Below are 24,450 nucleotides of genomic sequence, written 5' to 3'. Positions count from 1 at the left end.
AACTACTACGATTAGTCCCATTTTACAGATTAGGGAATCTGAGACAGAGTGGCTAACTAACTTGTCCAAAGTCACCCAGCAGGCAGATTCCAGAGCCAGCACACTAATAAGACATTAAACCTTCATTTTTGTCTTATCCTTTCTTTCCATAAAAGTCTAGCTTTTTAACAATTGTAATAACGGAAAGAGTGTTGCATGCAGGAGGGATCTTGGTCCACTAGACAGAATATGTCTTTTAAACTGTGTGCATCTCAGCTTCCTCCTGTGGTAGGTAGGTAGGATCATAAAAAGCATTCTGCCTCTCATCGAGGGATTGTGTATGTCTGTGCCTGCGCCGCTTAAACTGTAAAAGCACAGAACGAAAACAATGATCAAAGGGATGATAATCACCAAAAATAATTCATTAATTCTCACAACATCCTTGTGAAATACAGGAAATTGAGTCTGGATTAACGGTTGGCAACCGTGAAAATGCGGCATGCCGAGATTCTATTCCTGTTCTTCAGGTGGGTGGAGGGGAGCTTTCCGCTGCAGAGAATTGACTCTCAAGAGGGGAAGGGAATGTCAAACCTCTCTGAGGAGTTGCAGGAGGAAGAGAAAAAAGGAACAGGGCAGTTCCTACATGTTCAGCAGGGATGATGAACGGATGATCGCCGTATCTGGCACCCAGCTAGGTTGCATTTCCCAGCCTCCTCTGCAGTTAAGCATGGCCAGGTGATGCAGTTTCTGACAATGGAAGGTGAGCAGAAGTCATGCATACCTCCTCCAGTTCCGCTCCATAAATACCTCCCATGCGTAATCCTCTCTCTCGTGCCCCATCTGCAAACTGGATGCCAACACCTAGGGCAACCTAGGAAACCATGCATGGAAGATGGCAGAGTCTGTCATCCTGGGTCCCTGAGTGACTGCATGGAGCAATCCTTCTCACCTACTGTTCCTCCTCAGTCCAGTTATACCATCATTAAACTGTTATCTACATATTACATAAAATTTAATTTTATTAAGGCACTGAAATGTGGAGATTTGTCTGTTACTGCAGCTGGCATCAGCCAAACTAGTATACTGATCAATGTCCCCTTTACTCAAAAATCTGCTGGATTCTACTTTAAATGCCACTCAGATTGTTGCAAATTCCCATGAACAAAGATTCTATCTAGGTTAGAATGGAAAAATATCCTTATTTAGGGGGGTTTTTACTCTCATATGTGTGTTAATCTGATTGTTTTCTTCCTAACTCCCATGTGGGATCAACCATGCTGGATAAATGAGAGTTTTGATTGTTGGACAGAAGAACAGGAAGAGAGTTTTTGAAGCAAGAATGGAGGAGGAGTTTGCTGAAGAGGAAGACATTGGTCATTCTGAGTTCACCAGATTTCTCAGACTAAAGCAGAGTCAGAAAGTGATGTAGGATGGCTCCAAAAAGAAGTCTGCTGACTTGACAGTTTTGCTAGGACTGGCCTGGGGAGCAGGGAGAAAGGAAAGTGTTAGAGTGCTAACTCACTGGGGAGGCAGGTTCCAGATCTCAAGAGTCCAGGGATCTTGGTGTGAACTTCACTGATACATACTCTGGGTATAGGTTGATAAAACTTGATCTAAATATATTTATCACAATTTTACAAACTAGGAGAGTGCCATCTTTGATTTGCCCAAGATACTGCAGTACAATTCATTTCCCAAACCTTCAAGAGCCTACAGTTTCCTGTTCTCACAGTGCCTAAGGCAGCAAGCTCTCTCCAGCCATTCCACCTTTCCCTGGGAAATAGCAGATCCCCAGGTTCCCCCTACTGAAACCATACCCTATGCCAGCCTGTGTACCAGCAACTTCGAAATATGAATCCAATAGAGAAATTTTGAGAGATAGGCCAATTAGTCACAGATGTGGGAAAATATGACCCTGGGGCACTGCCATTGTACCTACTGCTTTGTCCCTAATGAGCAAGAAAGAGTATCACCAAAAGCAAACTGCTCCCAAAGCACTGGGGCACCAGCCTTGCCAGGCAGAGAAAAGAAAGAAGAAAGGAAGCTCCTGTCCTTTGTTCTGGCTGCACACATCTGACAGGCTTGTGGAACCTCAGCAGATCTCCTGGCAAGAACAGCAGTTAGCGAACCCCTCCTTCCCGCTGGGCATGGTAATGCCTCCTGGCAAAGACCTCAAGCACATTCATCTCTCTCCAGGCCCTTCTAGGGCTGCTGTGCGTCTGCAGAACAGATGGGAGAGTCTGCTTGTCTGACTGTTGGCTGTTTTATTTCACTCAATAAGCATTTATTGAGGCTCTACTTGTGCCAGGCCCTATGCTGAGGGATGTTCCATTGACGTGTGCGGAAGTGAGCGTGCATTGATCCGCCCCAAGGTACAGGTGCTGGGAGAATACTCGAGCATGTGTGTATCCCCCCAAACATCACCAACACAACAGGTGAATGGTGAAAAGGAATGAACAACCAACCGATAGCACAATGAATCAACTTTATCAGGGGAGAAATGTCATGGTTGATCCCAGTGTTTCTCAAACTTTGCTATGCACACAATCACCTGGGGACCCTTGTTGAAATGCAGGTTCCGATTCAGCAAGTCTGGGGTTGGGCCCAAGAGTCTGCATTTCTAACAAGCTGCCAGGTGATGCTGATGCTGCTTATTTGAAGACCATACTTCAGTAGTAAAAGGCTTATCCAATTTTCATGCTGATCTGATATGTTAGTTTGCCATTGTGTAGTCAAACAGGAGGTGTATATTTGATTCAAATCTATGTGTGCTCATGAAGGAGATGAGTATATGGAACTCACTTTATAATGAGCCCATAACATGCCAGGTACATTGCCAATGTAAAGTCAACAAATTCTCACAGGTAGGTGCTGTTACATCACTTTTACAGGTAAGAAAACTTAAATTCAGAGCAGTGAAGTAACTTGTCTGTGGTCACACAGCTAGTAAGTAGTAAAGGTAAGATTTGAAATAAAGTCTCCTTATCTTATAAAATCCATTTTTACCAACTCCCCTAAGGGTCCCCTCATCCATTTAGACTGACTCTTGCCTGGAAATAGATTGTTTGAAGTGCCACAGATTTAGAAATGGGAGTTGCCTTCAAGTGGCCCTTGAAACTCAGTAAAATCTAAAATGTGATTGTCTCCTCAGCCGCATTGCTCAGTTAACCCAGCTTTTTAAAACATGGCTATCATTAAAACCTCTAGGTGGATATTGGGAAAAAAAAACCAACACCACCTAATTAGCTGATTTTCCCCTCCTGGCAATGACCTGACAGCAACAAACAGGTATCAATATCTGGAAGGTGATGGATTTTCGTCATGTCAGAGCAAAACAATAATAATAAAGGCCAAGGGCAAAATTCCTTCCACTGTAAGGAGAAACACTGTGAGGACTGTTTACCAGGAGGCCTCTGGCACAGCCCCACAGTCTCCAGAGAACGAACGTATGACGATAGCTATGGCAGCCCAGCCAAGTATTCAAAATATATTGGGTTTCATGCTTAAAGAATTATGTTTCCTGTTTCCTCTAATCAATTTTACTTCACAAAATAAAGAGTGATGTATCACTCTTAAGTTCTCGGAAGAAAGGAGTGTCAGAAACCTTACAAATAAAGTATGTGTTAAAGAAAATGGGTATAGAGCGGGTTCTTAACTGAAGAGAGGATGTATGGCCTACTCTTTGAGCTCATAGGAAATCGTGACCTCGAAAAAGCACCCATGATTTCTCAAGAGAACTATTACTTAACAAAATCTCTGCAATAACAATGAATAATGGCCTGCCAAAGAATATAAATAGAAGAGGATTTAATATATATCCCATAGTCATAAGATTATTGGCCAAGGGTGTCTAGTGCTAATAAGATCACTCCTCAACCCCCAAATCAAATTCCTCACTAAATAATATTCATATTACTAACTCTTTTAAGGAGAAAAGATAATCTGCTATAATTTGCAGCCCAACTGGCATTTATTCTCCTATAAGGGAAATAAAGAACTCAAAATGATAAAATAATTCCACTTTGAAGTAGTTTTTAATATGCTGATCTAATTACAGTTTTGACTTTATAATAGGATAGTTTCCATGTTTTATATCTAAATACAATGAATCTCTGATAAGAACTAAAAATGAAAATAACCTGAATTATTTCCCATCATTTGCTTATTTCCATAACTGCAGCCAGTCTTGAGCAGTTCTCAATCTTTTCCCTTCCTACTTCATTCTATTACTCTCAGGAATGTTGCTCAATAGAAAATCGAACCAACAAAAATGGAGAATTCTTAACACATCATTAGGCCTTTGGAGCACAAAAGTAGACTAGATCAATTAAAAACAAGAGTCCAGGAAAATATTTTCTGTCTTCTAAAAGACAGAAAACTAAAACTAAAAAGGGGCCATTTTTCAATAGGTTCTTTCATGTAAAAATTTTATGTATTAGCTCCATGTAATAATATAAAAGACAATGGATATAAAATTCACAAAATGTATGCATTAATAAAGACATTTAAAATAACAATTTCTAAAAATTTTATATTTAATACTTTCTAAACCTATTGCATTTCCGTTATCATTAATAGATACAAAACTCCTATTTATAATTATAAAATGTTTGCCAACAATTTCACTATAATAGTAAACCATTTTATTAGTTGCTTTTTGCTATATTAAAAAAGACTATTAGGATTAGAATTACGTAATTAACTTGCCTTCTGTTGGTCTAATTTTTCTACTCATCTAAAATATGAGATGGACACAGCAGCATTCAATTTTGATGTAAAGGGTTACCACAAATTTGGTTTAACTTTTTTTCCTTGAAATCTAGTTCTAAGCTTGACCTTACTAAAATACTATATGGTATTTTACAGTCATCAAAACTGCAACACACCTTCTGGAATATCCTAAATTAAGTGAGGACTTTCTGATTCACTACGGCAGTTTGAGAAGGTTACAGTAATCCTCTTCGAAGCAGCAATTCTGACCAATTATAAGCACATGGCTATATGCTATGACTGAAGAACAGGGTTTGTGTATACATTTTTATATGCAATCTATGTTGGTGTTATCACTAGGGTTATGGCAGGTAAATTCCATTTTTCTAATTATATTTTGAAATCTTATGTAATATTTTTAGAAATATGACTTTAGGTGGAAAAATTGGAAAAACATCCAAGGAATTGTTCAGTTGCGTATACAATAACTAAAGCTCAAGAAAGCACATAGGGAAACATTTGCTTTTGTTTTCGTTGATTGTTTTTGTCTTTTAGAACATCTCCTGGATACTGGTCTCTAGCTAAAAAAATATTGTAAGGATACTTCATTTAGGATCTTCCTGGATTCTCTCCCCACACTACCGTCCCACTGCTCTCCAAAATACTTTGCAGGAAGCTGAATCAGTGTGTGTATCACAGTGTATTATCGTGTTTATCTTCCTAGCGAGAACATGACTTCCAAGAGGGAAGGCACTGTGTCATTGTTTGTTTGTTTTGCTTTTATCCCCCACACCTAGTATAGTTGATAAGTTGATAAATATCAATACATATTTATTAAATGATTCAGTAGTGACTGTGCTGAGTGTCATCTTCACATTTTTCTTTCCTCCTACTCATGCCAGACCAAAGAAAATGGCCCAGTAGGGGTAGTAGCAAATACTAACCATTAGATTCCAAATCTATAAAAAGTATTTATATGCACTGCCTCAAGCAATCCTTTCAAGCCCACTGCGAGTTAGAAAACTTGGTTTTCTGTTTCATACAAAAGAAATCTAAAACTCAGAGAACTTGCGTGTATTTCCCACTTTCATATGGCTTGGCTGGAATGTTGTAAAAGCAGTACTTGCATCCAGGTCCTTAGGCGCCAAATCCAAACGTGTTGCTATAAAACCACAGCGACATCCAGGCTGGGGATGTCTGGGAAAGAGCAAACCCTCGTGAACCTCAACCAAGGCAACAATGCGCCAAGAAGAGACGAAGCATCAACCCAGGATTCGGATTCTAACTGTACCATTCCTTTACATCCTCACCGCTTCATTTAATAAGAGACAGATAAACATCGCTCCTCTCCAGGAAGTTACCCAGGCAGTTTTAAATCCATGAGAATTGATGGTAGTTGAGAAAATGCTGGGTGCCCCAATCTAGAATCATGTAATAAGAAGCCGAGTGCTTCAAATGCGTCAATCCATTTAATCTTCACAACCACCTCTGAGTTAGGTGCTAATGATCCCATTTTGCAGATGAGGAAACTGAGTCTCAGAAGTGAAATAACCTTTCCAAGGTATCACATATCTGGTGAGTGGTACACTCCTAATCCAAAGTCCTATTAGTTGGACTCAGAGTTGTGCTCCCAACTATTGTACCATCCTATGGCCCCTGCTCCAACCCAGTTGGACACATTTATAAAAACCTTATGAACCTTCAACACAGTTTGTAGAATAAACTTTCTGGGCCTCTTCATGCACTATGAAACACTGCAAAAAGAAATTCTTCTTTTAAATCAGTTTTTAAAAGATATTCTCCCTATCTCTAAAGACAAACGTAATTTTCTGCAGATTGGGATCCATGCTTGAATTATCCAAACTGTTCCTTCACATTCTTTCAAATTCAGTGGATAATTCATCACACTCTTTCCTGATCCCTTTTGCTTATGTAAACCTGAGGAGTATAAACCAAGAAAAAGTGGTATTCTAAACACTCGTGCAAGGTTAAACACTCGGGAAACAGCATTATAGCATTAATTAACTTCCTTTTTTTTTTTTTTTTTTATTATAGGGTAACAAAAGTAGAGCATTAAGTCACAGCATCACATCTGGAAGCTGAAGCCAAAAACTTCCTAGTCTAACTGTGTTGGAGTACTTTAATGTCCTTGTCAATGCCAATTCCCAAATTGAGTATTTTCTATCATACTGAATACTTTTTTACTCAAACATGCACTTTACTTAGTATGAGTAAAACCATAAATTGCTAACTGGCAGCCCACAGCCAAATTTATTCCCCAAATATATTATGTTTCGGTGCTTCCGTTATTTTTAATTTTGATTTAGTTAGCATTTAAAAAAAACTTGGAGATTTCACACAGATTTCCAGATTCACACAAAAATCCAGATTTCTAAACCCACATTTCAAGTCAGACATTTGTCATTACCAGGCTGAAATTGTTCCAGAGCAAGGCAAGTACCTGGAGCTAACTTAGGGCTGCCCTCTTGCACATTCTTAATCTACATGGCTATTGCCCTACATCCTGGCTGCCTCCCTTCCTGGCTCCTGACTCCCAAAGGCATTTGAATGTTCTACCCCAGGACATGAAAATTTCCCTCTTTATTTAAGCTTGTTTTTTGGAGGCCATGTCTCACAAAATTAAATAATTGAGTTTTGTTTTGTTTTGTTTAATCCTGTGTCTTTAATCTGCACTGGCTCTGTTATGGGGGGTACTAAAAGAACACCACTTTCTACTTCACCAAAAGTTTTTAGGTTTTCAATCCATCTAGTTGTCATGTCACCTGGTCTGTCTCAGTTGACAAGCATAGCATATTCCCAAAGATAGATCTCATTGGCCCTGTGGTAGTCAAAATTCTGGCCCCCATATCGTTGACTCTCTGATGTCACTCCTGTGAATATGATACCATACTTGGGAAAAGGGACTTTGCAGATGTAATTAAGATTACGAATCAGTTGATCTTAGAACAGGGAGATTATCCTGGGTTATCCGGGTGGATCCATCTAATTACATGAGCCTTTATCAGGCAGATGACTTTCTCTGGCTGGAGGAAGAAGAGATGTGGGAAAAGAAGTCAGAGCGATCTGAAGCATGAGAAGGACTGAAGCCACTGTTGCTGGTTTTCAAGATCAAAGGGTCCATGAGCCAAGAAATGTCCCTAGAAGTTGAGAATGATCTCCAGCCAGCAAGGGAGTGGAGACCTTAGTCCTACAACCACGTACAACTGAATTCTGTGAAGAACACGAATGAGCCTGGAAGCAAATTCTTTCCCAGAACTTGCAGCTAAAAGCTCAAGCTGGCAATGATGTTTGGCCTGTGAGACCTAAGCAGAATATCCAGCAAAGCCTGCCTGCCTGGACTTCCCACCTACAGACACTGTGAGATAATAAATTTGTGATGTTTTCAGCCACTAAGTTTGTGTTAATTTGTTAAGGCAGTGATGCAAAACTCATAGAGGCCTCACGGTCACTAGCGACCCCAGTGGGTGGTGTCAGACAGGCTCTGAATGCTTCATCCACAGCAATCATTATTTCATTGTTGGTGTGACTTTGTTGTTAATCATTTATGTTTCTAAGCCAATCATATTGATTTGGAGCCTGTATTCATATTCTATCACTGCCATGGCAAATTAACACCAACCAGGAAATAAAGGGGCCAAAATTGGTATTGAGAAAATTAAGTCAGTAATATGTAAATCACATGGAAACTGAACCTCTTCTATTTAAATTTTTCAGAATTATCTCTTTTAACTATAATGTTGAAGATATCGATGTATGAGGCAAGAAAAAGCTCTCTAAGTTTGATTTCTTTATTAAATTATTTATCAACAGAATACTACAATTGCCATTGTATCAGTGAAGCATCTGGTACAGTTTTAAAATTAAATACAGAGCACATACACAGAAGACATCAATATAGGACCTTCTTTTGGCGAACTCTGTTTTTCAAATAATATTTTAAAAGTAAGCCTTATTTTACTAGTAGAAAAATCTTAAGGAAGACAACACATTCATTCAGCGCTAGACTGTTTAAACTGTACTCATCTCTCAGATCAGTACCATTTCAGGACAGGAGAGAGGAGACAGACGACCACATTACTCAGCATTTAAAACCAGGAAGGTATGGGATCTGCAATTAAACCTATCTTCCCCCCAACTCTTTGCTGAAGTTTTTTATAGGATGTACTGTTACCTGAAATTATAGTTTTGTCTACTTTATTGTAATATATGTCTCCTAATAGAATGTCAGGCACAAGGGGCCAGTGACTTTGCCTTCTTGTTCACTGATGAACATCCAGCCTTTAGACTGATGCCTGGTACATAGTACATTCTCAATAAATACTTGTTAAATGACTGAATAAACAAATGATGAAAACTCGAGGTCAGCATCCAGCAGTTCTGATACACTACTTTTATCGTATTCAGCCACAATAGAAATTGTTCCTATGCCTTTCATTTCTCCAGTGTCTATATTAAAACAGAAAATATCTCCTTATTTATTTATTTTTTTTTGTGAGGAAGATTGGCCCTGAGCTAACATCCACTGCCAATCTTGCTCTTTTTGCAGGAGGAAGGTTGCCCCTGAGCTAACGTCTGTGCCAACCTTCCTCTATTTTTTTTTTTTTAATTTTATTTATTTATTTTTCCCCCAAAGCCCCAGTAGATAGTTGTATGTCATAGCTGCACAGTTCCTCTATTTTTGTATATGGGACACCACCACAGCATGGCTTGACGAGCAGTGTGTAGGTCCTTGCCCGTGATCTGAACCCACGAACTCTGGGCCACTGAGGTGGAGCGCACGAACTTAATCACTATGCCACCAGGCCAGCCCCCAAGTCTCTCTTTTATTTATTCAACAAACACTGTTGAGCACCTTGGCTATTCCCTGGCTCACTCAAAAGTTATTCATTCATTCAACAAAAGAGGCCAGTGGATGATATCAGAAGGATAACAGGGGGCCAGATCATGAAGACTCTCCTAGACCACTGTAAGTCCTTAGGCTTTTACTAAGAGGGAGAGGTGGGAAGCCATTGGAGGACTCTCACACGCTAAGTGTCATATTCTGATTAACATTTGAATAAGGCCAATCTAGCTACTATGTGAGGCAACAGTGGAAACAAGGTCACCAGTCAGGAAGCTATTGGAATACTCATACTTTCTGACTGTCCGTGCTCTCATGTATTTCAAACTAGGTTTTGGAATGAACTTTGTTAGAACACAGGATTCATTTTGGAGGCCCTTGTAAGACACTCAGCACAGATTGCCAACCGTTGTCTCCTTTATACCCAGTCCTTCCTCACGCATAGCACCATGGGGCATTGCTTCTGCAAAGAATCAAAGAGACCACCCAATTGCAATTACCTCAGTTACAGAAGAGGAGGGTCCATTTTGCTCATTCCTTGGTTAAGCCTCATTTCACCCCCACAATGCCATCTTATTTCTCTTCTGATCAAATCTAGTGTTTTATACCATTCACTCTCACTGAAGACAAACTATAGAATGTTTATCCAAAAATTAAAAAGCATATTGCCTTGAGGGAGAAAGCAGAGCAGGGAGCCACTTAAGTCACCTAAGTCTCTTCTAAAGCTTATGATGCTTAGGTCATCCTACCCTGAAAATCCCACTAGTTTCAGGCTTCTGCAGTAGCCATATTGGAGATAGACTATGATGAGTTGCCTTGACCATGTTTTCCTACGAAGAATGTAACCTTAGAATTTACCCAACTGACCTCCTATACAACTTGAGCCCACAGGACCAACGAATGCCATTCTCCCCACCCATCATTTCTTTGTGTTATGTCTATATTATAGCAGATACTACGGCTTCAGGGCATTCCTGCAGCTCACTATCAATATGAATGTATTCATAGATATAGAACCTGGGTATTGCTGAGGAAGTGGCTCTTCTGCAATATAGAACACAGCAGCTAAGAAGATCTGAGTTGCCCTCCCATACTTTTAGTCCCGCAACCTTTGCTCAAGTAATTTAACCTTGTTTAGTCTGTTTCCTCACCTATAATATGAGCCTACCGGGAGGTAGGAATAAATAAAATAACATGTACCAAGCATTTAGCACAGAATCCGGCACATAGCAAGCACTCAATAAATATTAGATCTCATCACTTAAACCATTATTTTAGTTGTCATCATTACTGTGAAGATAGACATGCGTCTTCCAAAACACTACCTGAGCTCAGGAAGTATGCATGCTACCTTTGTATCACATAGTGGTAAACACTACCTATTGGAAAAAGGTCATTGTAGAGCATGAATGCACAAAGCAATTTTACCCATCCCTTTCTCCCACCTCTTACTTGTTTATTTGTTGACTTAGGGAAAACTGAGGCAAGAATTTTATAGTTCTTGAGATAAGTTTCAAGTGAGGGATGGAAAGACCACCAAGCAGAAAAGGCAGGGGCAATATGGTAGATTAAATCCTACAGTAGTGGTAACAGCCGGGGAAAAGCTCATATAGATCCTTCTACTTTGTTTGTTTTTGCTTATACAAGAACATTGAAGAAAGACAATAAAAAGGATGAGGGACAGGAGAAGGAGAGAAAGAAAGGAAAAGAAGAAGAGAAAGTGAAGAAGTAACAAGGAAGAACTGAAGTAGAGGAAGGAAGAACTAAATAGCGGAAGAGATGGAAAAAGAAAGAGAGGTAAAAGGAGAAAGAAAGATTACTAAAAGACTGAGTCTACAGCCCAATGTAATCCAAAGGTCAAAGCCAGAATCAGCACCATAAGACTAACAGAGGATAAAAAGTACATTTACGATTGAACCAATTCTTACATTCTTGCACCCGTTTTGTGAATGAAAATGCCTCTATCTTTAGAAGATTGAAGCACAGACTTTTCTTGATCTTTGAGTTTCAATGACATCACTGAAAGATCACTTGAGTCTTGTTTACACGGTTACATGGACGTCATTGCTAACCTTTTGAAGTAAAACCTTATAATTCACAAGTGCAGTGAATACAAAGTCAAGTGTACTCAAGAATGCCCATTTTGCTAAGAACACCAGCCTCCTAGCAAAGGAGTGTAAGACTGGAACAACAAAAAATTCTGGAGTTGACAACGATGATACATCTCACTCCGGTTATTCTGCTTACATTTTTACCATTTGTCAAAAAATCTGTACACCAACATTTAACATGCTTGATACTCTGTCTCTCGATTATATTTCTAGAATAGCTTTTTGATTAAATGTACTCTGTTGGCCAAGAGAAAAAACAGGCAACTCAAGATTATGATTATTTAAACTTACTTTCTTTAGTGGTAGAACTTAGTATCTGACTTCATTTTCCTAAAATTAATTTCCTAAAATTAACATGCAGGCACAGTATTCCAAATGTGGCAAAGAGTTGACAACCTGAAATTCCATAATCTGTTGTTTTGGCGTAGAGGTCAACCCAGCGTATTTCCCCACCCATAAAGGACTTCCTCTTTACAATGTATCTATCCTCTTAGTATTAAATTGGTGGGATATCTTGCAAGGTAGATGCCTTTCTTTATTGATAGCCAACTTTCTAGTACTAAATAGTGTGAAACATATTTCACATAATATGCAAAATGCAAGTCAGTTTAGCTTTAAATAGTGATACTAATAATTTACAAACAAATCTATCACACCTGAACAAAAATAATAGGTGAGAGGTGATATTGTTCTGGCCTCTGGGGGTTGTGGAAATGGACACAGGCAGATAGATACAAGCAGGGGTAACAGTAAAAGATATTTATCAGTTAGTATGGCCAGAGCGCTGGCCAATCAGAACAGATGCAGACTATAAACCACCAAAACAGGCAGGCCTACCAGCATGTATCAGGTGAACAGCCACCCAGAACACAAAGTACAGGATGAAGAATTAAGAAATATGTTGGTGGTAAAGGGGCAAAGTTTCTGGATTGCACAATTGGGTACGGTATGGTAGTGCCATTTCCCAAGATGAGAAAGACTGAAGGGAGAATAAATTTAGTGTGTCGGTGACAGTGGTAATATAGACTTTAATTTCTAATGTAAGTTGTAGATGCTTATAAAACATCCAAGTGGAGAAGTTAAGTAGATAGTTGAATAGATGTTTCTGGATCTCAGAGGCCAGGTATGGACTAGAGACATAAATTGAGATAAGATTTAATACTATGAGGGGAGTCAAGATGGCGGCGTAGGCAGACTCTGAACTCACCTCCTCCCGTGGACACAGCCAATTTACAACTACTCGTGGAAAAATTACCCCTGAGACAGAACTGAAAACTGGATAAGAGGAACTCCTGCAACAACGGACAATCCTAACTGGGGTAGAAGAGGCAGAGACTCCCTTCTGGAGAGGAAAAACGCCACCTTCACAAGCCGCCAGCTTCACGGCCGCCGGGAGCAGCTCACAGGTACGCAGCCTCCCTGGAGGCGCGGGGCCCTGAGCCGGGGAGCGCCCCCGCTGTGGGCATTTTGTGACCCAGCACAATTGAGACCAGCAGCATAATATCTGACTTTGCCTGCTACTAAAGCATTGGGTAGCACCCCCAGAAAACCCGGTTCACAAAGAAACTAAAACTGGCTCTTAAAGGGTCCGCGCACAAACTCACCCGTTCCAGAAAGCATCCTAAAATCACCAGAAAGAAAGGTGCACGGTGCTTCGGTGACAAGAGACTCACCTAATAGGCCCTGAGTGCATCTCGGTGAGGGGTGAGACCTCTCCAGGGACTGGGACATTGGCGGCGGCCATTGTTGTGGCCTGGTGTGAGCGTGCTGACACAGACGCCATTGGAGTTCTCCCTGAGACCTGCTAGCCCAGGGTCTGCCCCACCCGCTAGAGCACCGATTTAATCCAGCTCAGCCAGGGCAGGCAGCCCACCCTAGAGACTAGCCCCACCCAACAACAAGCCCTCAGGCAACGTGTGGGCCTGCATAGATTGGTGACTGGATTCTCTGCAGCCTGGCAACTGAGCTGACTTGAGCGGGGCAGGGTGTGCACAAGGAGCGGGTGGAGAGTGTGGGGCGGTGGCAGAGTGTGTGGGGCTCCGCGCGTGGAGAGACTGGGTCCACTTGGGGAGGTCGGAGCGCTCACACGGGGCAGGACTGTGTTGACTGTGTGTGTGGACCTGTGGGCGGCAGGGCTTCTCAGCCACAGAAGACTTGTACTTCTCAAAGACCCACATAGGAGGTTTGCTCCACCTTCCAAAACCTGAAACAATTGGGTGCTCCTGTGCCTGAGGCCAGCCCCACCCAGCTGCAATCCTCAGAGAGCTGACAAGAGACCTAATAGGCTAGAGGCTTACAGCAATTGTAAGGCCCTGAGCCTAACAACCTGCCACGGTGGGGGCCTACTCACTTAAAAGAAATACTGCAACACAAATGTGGTATTAGAACTTGCAGCCAACTGTGCTGGGGCTCCCCACAGCTGATAAAGAGACTGAAGGGCCCACAACAACTACAAGCAGCTGAGCATTACAACAGCTGGCCAGGAGCATAACTCAGCCTCCCTGGGCGCCTACAGGGAGAGCAAACAGGCCACAGCAGAAGGATATACGTAGCCCACTTAGGGGTCACCCCTGGAACATTGAGAACTGAGGGAAGCACACTGGAAGCCTCCTAAGCCATCACTTACATAAGGTCACCTATCCAAGAGCAGGAGACGTAGCTGACCTACCTAATACGTAGACACAAGCACAGGGAAAGAGGCAAAATGAAGAGGCAAAAGAATACATTCCAAGTAAGGGAACAGGACAAAACCCCAGAAAAGGAACTTAGTGAAACAGAAATGAGCAACCTACCCGACAGAGAGTTCAAACAAAGAGTGTTAAGGATGCTCACTGATCTGGGGAGAAGAATAGATGGACTCAGTGAGAATGTCAACAAAGAAATGGAAGATATAAAAAAGAACCAAGCAGAAATGAAGAATACAATACTGGAAATGAAAAACTCATTAGAGGGACTCAAAAGCAGAGTAGAGGATACAGAAGAACGGATCTGTGAGCTGGAAGAAAGACTAGAAGAAATTACCCAAGGTGAACAGGTAAAAGAGAAAAGAATTAAAAAGAGTGAGGACAGTCTAAGGGACCTCTGGGACAACATCAAGCGCACTAACATCCGTGTTATAGGTGTCCCGGAAGGAGAAGAGCGAGACAAGGGGGCAGAGAATCTATTTCAAGAAATAATAGATGAAAACTTCCCTAACCTAAGGAAGGAAACAGACATCCAGGTACAGGAGGCACAGAGAGCCCCAAACAAGATAAACCCAAAGAGGCCCACACCAAGACACATCATAATCAGAATGTCCAGAATTAAAGATAAAGAGAGAATCCTAAAAGCCGCAAGAGAATGTCAAGTTACATACAAAGGAAACCCCATAAGGCTATCAGCTGACTTCTCAGCAGAAACCTTACAGGCTAGAAGAGAATGGCATGATATATTTAAAGTGCTAAAAGGAAAAAACTTACAGCCAAGAATACTCTACCCAGCAAGGTTATCGTTCAAAATGGAAGGAGAGATCAAAATTTTCCAAGATAAGCAAAAATTAAAGGAGTTTGTCACCAAGAAACCAGTGTTACAAGAAATGTTAAAGGGACTGATTTAAGGGGAAAAGAGAAGACCACAAATAGGAAAAATTATCTATTTCCACGATTAGAACGTAATGGATACAAATGTACAAAAAAGAGGTTGGATATGATATCAAAAACATAAAAGGAGGGAGGAGGGTAGTTAAAGAGTACAGCTTTCAGACAGAGGTCAAACTAAAGTGACCATCAATCCTGTATAGAAGAAGAAAGGAACAGAGAAGGACTACTAAAACACTAAGGAAAAAAAAAAAAAAAGTTAAAAAATGGCAGTAAGTACATACTTATCAATAGCTACTTTAAACGTCAATGGACTAAATGCTCCAATTAAAAGGCATAGGGTGGCTGACTGGATAAAAAAACAAGACCCATATATATGCTGCATACAAGAGACACACTTCAGACCTAAAGACACTCACAAACTGAAAGTGAAGGGATGGAAAAAGATACTCCACGCAAATGGCAATGAAAAGAAAGCTGGGGTAGCAGTACTCATATCAGACAAAATAGACTTTAAAACAAAAACTGTAAAACGAGACAAAGAAGGGCATTACATAATGATCAAGGGAACAATCCAACAAGAGGATATAACACTTGTAAATATCTACGCACCCAATGTAGGTGCACCTAAATATATAAAGCAATTATTAACAGACATAAAAACAGAAATAGACAGTAACACAATAATAGTAGGGGACTTTAACACTCCACTTACACCAACGGATAGATCATCCAAACAGAAGATCAATAAGGAAACATTGGCCTTAAACGACACACTAGAACAGATGGACCTAGTAGATATATACAGAGCATTCCATCCAAAAACCGAAGAATACACGTTCTTTTCAAATGCACATGGAACGTTCTCCAGGATTGATCACATATTAGGCCACAAAACAAGTCTCCATAAATTTAAGAAGATTGAAATAATACCAAGCATCTTTTCTGACCACAAAGGCATGAAACTAGAAATCAACTATAGGAAGAAAATCAGAAAAGCCACAAATACATGGAGATTAAACAAAATGCTACTGAACAACGACTGGGTTAATGAAGAAATCAAAGAAGAAATCAAAAAATACCTGGAGACAAATGAAAATGAAAATACGACATACCAGAATTTATGGGATACAGCAAAAGCGGTTCTAAGAGGGAAGTTTATAGCAATACAGGCCTATCTCAACAAACAAGAAAAATCTCAAATAAACAATCTAACAATGCACCTAAAGGAACTGGAAAAAGAAGAACAAACAAAGCCCAAAATCAGTAGAAGAAGGGAAATCATAAAAATCAGAGCAGAAATAAATGAAATAGAGACCAAAAAAAAATAGAAAAAATTAATAAAACCAAGAGCTGGTTCTTTGAAAAGATCAACAAAATAGACAAACCTTTAGCGAGGCTCACCAAGAAAAAAGAGAGAAGGCACAAATAAGTAAAATCAGAAATGAAAGAGGAGAGGTTACAACAGACACCTCAGAAATACAAAAGATTATAAGAGAATACTATGAAAAACTATATGCCAACCAATTCGACAATCTGGAAGAAATGGATAAATTCTTAGAATCATACAATCTTCCAAAACTGGATCAAGAAGAAGTAGAGAATTTGAATAGACCAATCACCAGTAAGGAGATCGAAACAGTAATCAAAACACTCCACAAAAATAAAAGTCCAGGACCAGACGGCTTCCCTGGTGAATTCTACCAAACATTCAAAGAAGACTTAATACCTATTCTTCTCAAACTCTTCCAAAATTGAGGAGGGGGAAGCTCCTAACTCATTCTACGAAGCTGACATTACCCTGATACCAAAACCAGACAAGGACAACACAAAAAAGAAAATTACAGGCCAATATCACTGATGAACATCGATGCGAAAATCCTCAACAAAATACTAGCAAATCGCATACAACAATACGTTAAAAAGATTATACACCATGATCAAGTGGGATTTATTCCAGGGATGCAGGGATGGTTTAACATTCGCAAATCAATCAACGTAATACACCACATTAATAAAATGAAGAACAAAAATCACATGATCATCTCAATAGATGCAGAGAAAGCATTTGACAAGATCCAGCATCCATTTATGATAAAAACTCTGAATAAAATGGGTATAGAAGGAAAGTACCTCAACATAATAAAGACCATATATGAGAAACCCACAGCTAATATCATCCTCAATGGTGAAAAACTGAAAGCTATCCCTCTAAGAACAGGAACCAGACAAGGATGCCCACTGTCACCACTCCTATTTAACATAGTATTGGAAGTCCTAGCCAGAGCAATCAGGCAAGAGAAAGAAAGAAAAGGGATCCAAATTGGAAAGGAAGAAGTGAAACTGTCACTATTTGCAGATGACATGATTTTATATATAGAAAACCCTAAAGAATCCACCAGAAAACTTTTAGAAGTAATAAACGAATATGGGAAAGTTGCAGGATACAAAATCAACATACAAAAATCAGTTGCATTTCTGTACACTAACAACGAAGTAGCAGAAAGAGAAATTAAGAATACCATCCCATATACAATTGCAACAAAAAGAATAAAATACCTAGGAATAAACTTAACCAAAGAGGTGAAAGATCTGTACAATCGAAAACTATAAAACATTTCTGAAAGAAATTGAAGAAGACACAAAGAAATGGAAAGATATTCCGTGCTCTTGGATTGGAAGAATTAACATAGTTAAGATGTCCATACTTCCTAAAGCCATCTATAGATTCAATGCAATCCCTATCAAAGTTCCAACAACATTTTTCACAGAAATAGAACAAAGAATCCTAAAATTTATATGGAACAACAAAAGACCCGAATAGCTAAAGGAATCCTGAGAAAAAGAACAAAGCTGGAGGTATCACACTCCCTGATTTCAAAATATACTACAAAGCTATAGTAACCAAAACAGCATGGTACTGGCACAAAAACAGACACACAGATCAATGGAATAGAATCGAAAGCCCAGAAATAAACCCACACATCTATGGACAGCTAATCTTTGACAAAGGAGCCAAGAACATACAATGGGGAAAAGAAAGTCTCTTCAACAAATGGTGTTGGGAAAACTGGATAGCCATATGCAAAAAAATGAAAGTAGACTCTTACCTTACACCATACACAAAAATTAACTCCAAATGGATTAAAGACTTGAATGTAAGACCTGAAACTGTGAAAGTTCTAGAAGAAAACATAGGCAGTACGCTCTTCGACATCAGTCTTAGCAACATCTTTTCAAACACCACATCTGACCGGGCAAGAGAAACAATAGAAAAAATAAACAAATGGGACTACATCAAACTAAAAAGCTTCTGCACAGCAAAGGAAACCATCAACAAAACGAAAAGACAACCTAACAATTCGGAGAAGATATTTGCAAACCATACATCTGATAAGGGCTTAATCTCCAAAATATATAAAGAACTCATGCATCTCAACAACACAAACTACCAACCCAATTAAAAAATGGGCAAAAGACCTGAACAGACATTTCTCCAAAGAAGATATACAGATGGCCAACAGACACATGAAAAGATGTTCAAAATCACTAACTATCAGGGAAATGCAAATCAAAACTACAATGAGATATCACCTCACGCCCGTCAGAATGGCTATAATTAACAAGACAGGAAACAACATGTGTTGGAGAGGTTGTGGAGAGAAGGGAACTCTCATACACTGCTGGTGGGAGTGCAAACTGGTGCAGCCACTATGGAAAACAGTATGGAGATTCCTCAAAAAATCAACGATAGAACAACCATATGATCCAGCTATTCCACTGTTGGGTATTTATCCAAAGAACTTGAAAACACCAATTTGCAAAGGTACATGCACCCCTGTGTTCATTGCAGCGTTATTCACAATAGCCAAGACTTGGAAGCAACCTAAGTGCCCATCAAGGGACGAATGGATAAAAAAGCTGTGGTATATATACACAATGGAATACTACTCAGCCATAAGAAACGATGAAATCCAGCCATTTGTGACAACATGGATGGACATTGAGGGCATGATGCAAAGTGAAATAAGTCAGAGGGAGAAGGTCAAATACCGTATGATTTCCTTCAGTAAGTAGTAGATAATAACAACAATAAACAAACACATAGGGACAGAGATTGGATTGGTGGTTACCAGAGGGGAAGGGGAGGGAGGAGGGTGAAAGGGATAATTGGGTACATGTGTGTGGTGATGGGTTGTAATTAGTATTTTGGTGGTGAACATGATGTAATCTATGCAGAAATAGAGGTACAATGATGTACACCTGAAATTTTTACAATGTTATAAACCAATGTTACTGCAATAAACAAAAAATTAAAAAAAAAAAAAAAAAAAAAAGGATTTAATACTATGAGAATGGAAGAAATTACTTAAGAAGAGAGGGGAGTGGCGGGGGAGGGGGAGGCAGATAAGAAGATATAAGAGGACCCAGGATGGAGACCCAAGGTTGGAAAGACCCAACCTTCTTTTAGAGATGGAGTAATGAAGGAGGAGCCAGATGATAAATAATAAAAGCCTGATGAGGAAAACTGGAAATGTATAGTGTCACAGAAGCCACCGAAGTCACTGATGCCAAGAGAAGATGACTTATGAAGGAAAAGGGACCAATCAACTCTTTCAAATGCTCCAGGAAGTTGAATAAGAATGTAGGTCACTGGATCTGACCATATATAGTGGTCACTGCTGATCTCAAAAGGGGTTGTTTCCATAAGTGGTAGAGGCAGAAGCTACTTTAAGGTAGGTGGAACAGTAAAAGAGAAAGGAAGTGAAAATAGTGTATACAGACAAGCCTCACCAGAAATGTGACAACATGGAGCAGACAAATGAAGTGAAGGATGCTGAGAAGTATGGGATCCAGGGTTTGTTTTTAAGATGGAAGATGTTAAAATATGTTGACATGTAATCTTCACAACTCTGTGATCCAGAGAGGTACTATTTCCCCTATTTACCAGATAAGAAAACTGAGGCTCAGAGAGGTTAGAAAACTTGATTAATGTCTCGTAAGAGGCAGTTAGTAAGAGGCAGAGCTGAAAGTTGAACCCAGTCTACCTCATTCCAGAGCCCTAGGATAGACTGCTACTTACTACATTTTATTACATTTATTCATTCGCATAACTGTCTCCCTCACTTTCTAAATACAGGGACTGAGTCTAACTCATCCTTGACTCCCTAGCACCCAGTGCAATATCTGATAGGCAATAATAGGTATTTGGTCAATGTATGTTGCAGAAATGAAGAAATTAACCAAAAGTCAGATTTTAGCCTCTAAAACAAGAAAAAATGCAGAACTTCTTTACAGAACAATGATATAAAGAACAACAGAAATATAGAGAAGTTGGGCAGTCTTTAAAATATTTGGAATATAAAAGTGATAACACAGAGGAATAGTGACTTTCTTTAAGGGTGAATATAATAATTAAACCAGTATGCAAAATCTACTTTGTTCACATGGTTGCATTTCCCAAGTTTGTAACCAGCAAAACTATAAGACCTTGCCCTAATCTTACACAATCACCAGTCTTCAGCATAATGAACAGCTTGCTTGTCATTTATTCTATTTTTCCCCCTGCCCTTAAAATACATACAAGGTCCTTATTCCCACATGGAATCCATTTGCAGGTAATACTGATTTCATTGTGCTGTTCCACATGAGACCAGCGTATTTGTATGAAAAGAAAAAGGCGCATTCAATCATTGTGATATTTTGTGTGCCTGGCAAGAATAAATAGATTTTTTTAAACATTCATGTGATTGACTGATTCCTCCCAACCATGCACATTTTGCTCAGCTGTTTTGCTGGCATGTTACTTCAGAGCCCTTTCAATACAGTTATTAATTGTTCCCTTTATCATATGAGCAAGGCAGTTTTAGCAAAGATCCTCAGGTCAAAATAATTTACAGTAGTTTTATAATGTGTGAACTCTGATGTTTGTCTTCAAATGTTAATAAGAAGTTTCTGCTGAAAGAATTTTGTTTTCAGCTTTATCCAATAAACTCCTTCCTTCTCAATTTCAGAAAATTTACCCTTTGAAAGTTTGAATAGAAAAAAAGAGTTTTTCAGGTTAACAAAATTGCTTCATGCTGTAAGGTACAGTACTTTGGTTTAGTTTGATTTGGTTAAGATTAGAAAACAAGTTTAGAGTCTGCTCATCAACTAATTACATATATATTGTTAAAAACTACTTAAACCAAGTTAAATAAAATAAGGATGCCTAAAGTAGGTTGAATTTGCATTCTGATTATTTCCAGACGGCTTCTAACCCCACAAAGTTTTTTTTTTCTTTTTCATGCTTAATGTAAGGATTACCTACTAGCTTCCTCCCCCGTATATCTATAAGCATCAAGTTTTTTTTCCTAAAAGGGAAATACTATACAATTTAGCTATTCATTTATGCAAATGACAGTAAACAGAATTATAAAGACAGATAATAAACAGCAAATGAGGTTATTTTGTTTCACACTTTATGTTGTCAGAGTTCTGAGCATGGTTTAGTGTTTTCTATTCATGACTTTATATTACCAAATTACTCCCTGATGGTGTCTCAGATGTGCTTTTGTCTGCAAATGAGAAGGAATAAAATACCAGGACATTAACGTTAAATTACAATCGTTAATGGCGTAAATACGAAAATAATTACTGCATCATACCATCAATTGTTATGTGTTCATTACTGAAGTTCTTGTAAAGCCTTCATTTTCTTGTTACAATTATTTTTTCTTTTATTTTTGTCTGGCTATTTGATAGCCCTGACAGTACTTAGCAACATTCAGCAGTTACACAACCCATTTAATCCTGCTCAAAGCTTCATTTAAACTTCATTTTAGCTGCATCTTATTTGTGTATATATGCCTTTTACTTCTTTCTGACAGTCAAAAGGTACTTCCGGAGTAGGTGCTGCAAAGATGTGTCAAAGGAGATTATCTAAAACCAGCAATAAACTTCGGCGAAGGTTTCAGACTTACTTTAACATGGCTCGCTAAAATACCTTTATTAATTAAACTTACTGCGCCCCCATCCTCTAAAATTTTAGCTTCAGGATCCCCCCACCCCGCATCTCTTTTTAAAATTAACTTAGAATTTCACAGCCAATCAGGCAAGATGCTTTTAAATCTCTGCTCTCTTGCTCCTCGCGTTCTGTTTCTTCTCCTTGGATCTGCCTCACCTGTCTTGCTCCCGCTCCCACCTCATGCGTCTGCTACCAGTGTTTTCTCCCTAGCTGGGAGGAAAGTGGACCCTCTCCAGACACACACGCACACACACACACATACACCAGCCGCCTGGCCCTCGGAGGGTCGTCCAAGTGCACCCCTTTGTCTGCTCCACTCTGCGACCATCCCTTCGCCTCTCGCCTGCCAGCCTCAGGCGGGGAGTGGCAGGAAAACTCACACCGCTGTCGCGAGCTGGAAGCGGGGCGGGGTGGGGGTGGGGGGGTGGAGGCTCGGCAGGCGGTCCAGCATCCCTCGCCGCTGCGCATACACACACACACACACGCGCGCGCACACACACACACACACACACACACTAAGAAGTCTTCTGTCGCCTGTTCGCTTTCAAAGCCGGCACTAACGCTGGGTAAAACTTATCCCTCCCCCACCTCCGCCCCCACCTCCGGGAGTTCGGGTACAAGAAGGCATCCTGTGCATAGTTTTTCTAAAATATCTGAAGGAAAAAAAAGTGCATACTGGGTACACTGCAATTACATATATCCCTAGTATCTCTCTCTTTCTAGCCCATCTTCTCTGCAGTCACACACACAGCCTTTTCCTGCTAACGCGCGCACACAACAAGCACCCCATCTCCTCTGACAGTCCAGGTTTGGAACCTCAGCCTCCAGGGTTCCATCTCTGTCCGAGTTCGTCTGCCCGGCGCCAAGCCCCCAGCACTCTCTCCAACTCCTGCCATGTGCAGCCCGGCGCTGCCGGCTGCCTAGCCCAAGCCGAGGTTCCAAACTTTTTCTTGTCCTTTACCCGGCCCCAAATCACGCGCATCCCGGAGGTTTGAGGCCCTAGCCCCGATCCCAGACCACACAGGGGATGTGGCGAGGACCTCTGCCCCCGTGGGCGCCGGCTCTAGCGGTGCCCAGCTCTAGTGCGCACAGGACTGCGCTGGACCTGGCAGGGATGCGAAGGGAGCCCGGGCGGATTCGGCTGGCAGGTGCAACTTGCCGGCGACTCCCGGGTTCACGCCCTAGGGGACCGCGGGTTTGGCCTGATGAGAACAAAGCTGGAGTCCGGGGAGACTGTCAGACGGGAGGCGCTAAGACAATAGCAATAAAGGGAACTTGGAGGAGGACCGCTGCGCAAAGTTGTCTCCGAGTCCGGATGTCCTGGGATGGCCGCAGGTTCCCGCTGCAGATCCCTCAAACCCCCGCCCCGGGCCCCGCCGCGATACACGCAAAACCCTGGCTCGGCGGCCAGTCCCTTGATGCTATGCAAATGACCTGGGCGCCCAGACGCAGCTTGGGGTGCCGGGGACACTCCGGGGCTTGGACAGCAGCTGCCGGGCAGGAAGACCCGCCAGCGCGCTCTCCTGGCTTTACCTTTCGGCGGGCTGCCTGGGAGTCCGCGGCGCGCCGCCCGCTGGCTGTGCCCTCAGCCGGTGCCGCCGCCGCCGCCGAGAGCAGACAGCGGGAACCCAGCTCGCTGCGCCCCGCCCCCGGGCTCCAGGCCCCTCCCCTGGGCGCCAGGCCCCGCCCCTCCACGCTGGCCAGCAACCGCGCAGAGCCACGCGGGCCTGGGGGGGTTTGCCCGCGTGCTGCGGCGACCGCCGCGGCGGCTGTTGCTCCTGCTGCTGCCTCTGCTGCTGCCATTGCTACCATCGCCGCTGCTGCTGATGCATTCCATAGGGCAGGATCCCCCACATTGTCAAGACGTACCCCCTCAACAACAGAGACGATTGGAAATGACCTCTAGAACAGGGCGAGTGTGGTCCATGCACCTGCAGCAACAGCATCACCTGACAGCTTGCTAGAAATGCACGTTTCTGGACCCCACCCCACATCAAATGAATCAGAATCTCGAAGTGAGGCCTAGCATTGAGTATTTTAGCAAGCTCCTGGGGTGATCCCAAGTTCATTAAAGTTGGAGAAACACTCCTCTTTTGCGCGACAAGTAAGGGGCTGGTCAGGAGCAGTCCTAAGACCCGGGAGCCCACCCGGGCCGAGGGTTTAACTTGGCAGTGTTTGCGAAGCCGGAGAGTTACGTTGTCTGCGCCC

At 41.3% G+C, this 24,450-nt stretch overlaps 1 protein-coding gene across 7 annotated transcripts in view; it reads right to left on the bottom strand.

Annotated features, from left to right (window-relative positions):
• RARB (retinoic acid receptor beta) overlaps nt 1-23,817 on the bottom strand; it is a 704,914-nt gene extending 681,097 nt beyond the window's left edge. For 6 of the 7 annotated variants that reach the window (XM_087430624.1, XM_087430626.1, XM_087430627.1 and 3 more), the window contains exon 1: nt 13,335-13,394. The gene's annotated coding sequence lies outside the window, so the exon portion shown is untranslated. Of the gene's footprint in view, nt 1-13,334; nt 13,395-23,775 lie in introns of those variants that run through there. The other variant, XM_087430628.1, reaches the window with a different exon arrangement.
• Nucleotides 23,818-24,450: the final 633 nt, after the last annotated feature.

Source organism: Ceratotherium simum, chromosome 5 (assembly GCF_057802395.1).
Source record: "Ceratotherium simum simum isolate JZ-2026a chromosome 5, ASM5780239v1, whole genome shotgun sequence".
Classification (NCBI taxonomy): domain Eukaryota; kingdom Metazoa; phylum Chordata; class Mammalia; order Perissodactyla; family Rhinocerotidae; genus Ceratotherium; species Ceratotherium simum.
The sequence above is the reverse complement of the archived record's forward strand: the minus strand, read 5'-3'. Positions and strand labels throughout refer to the sequence as shown.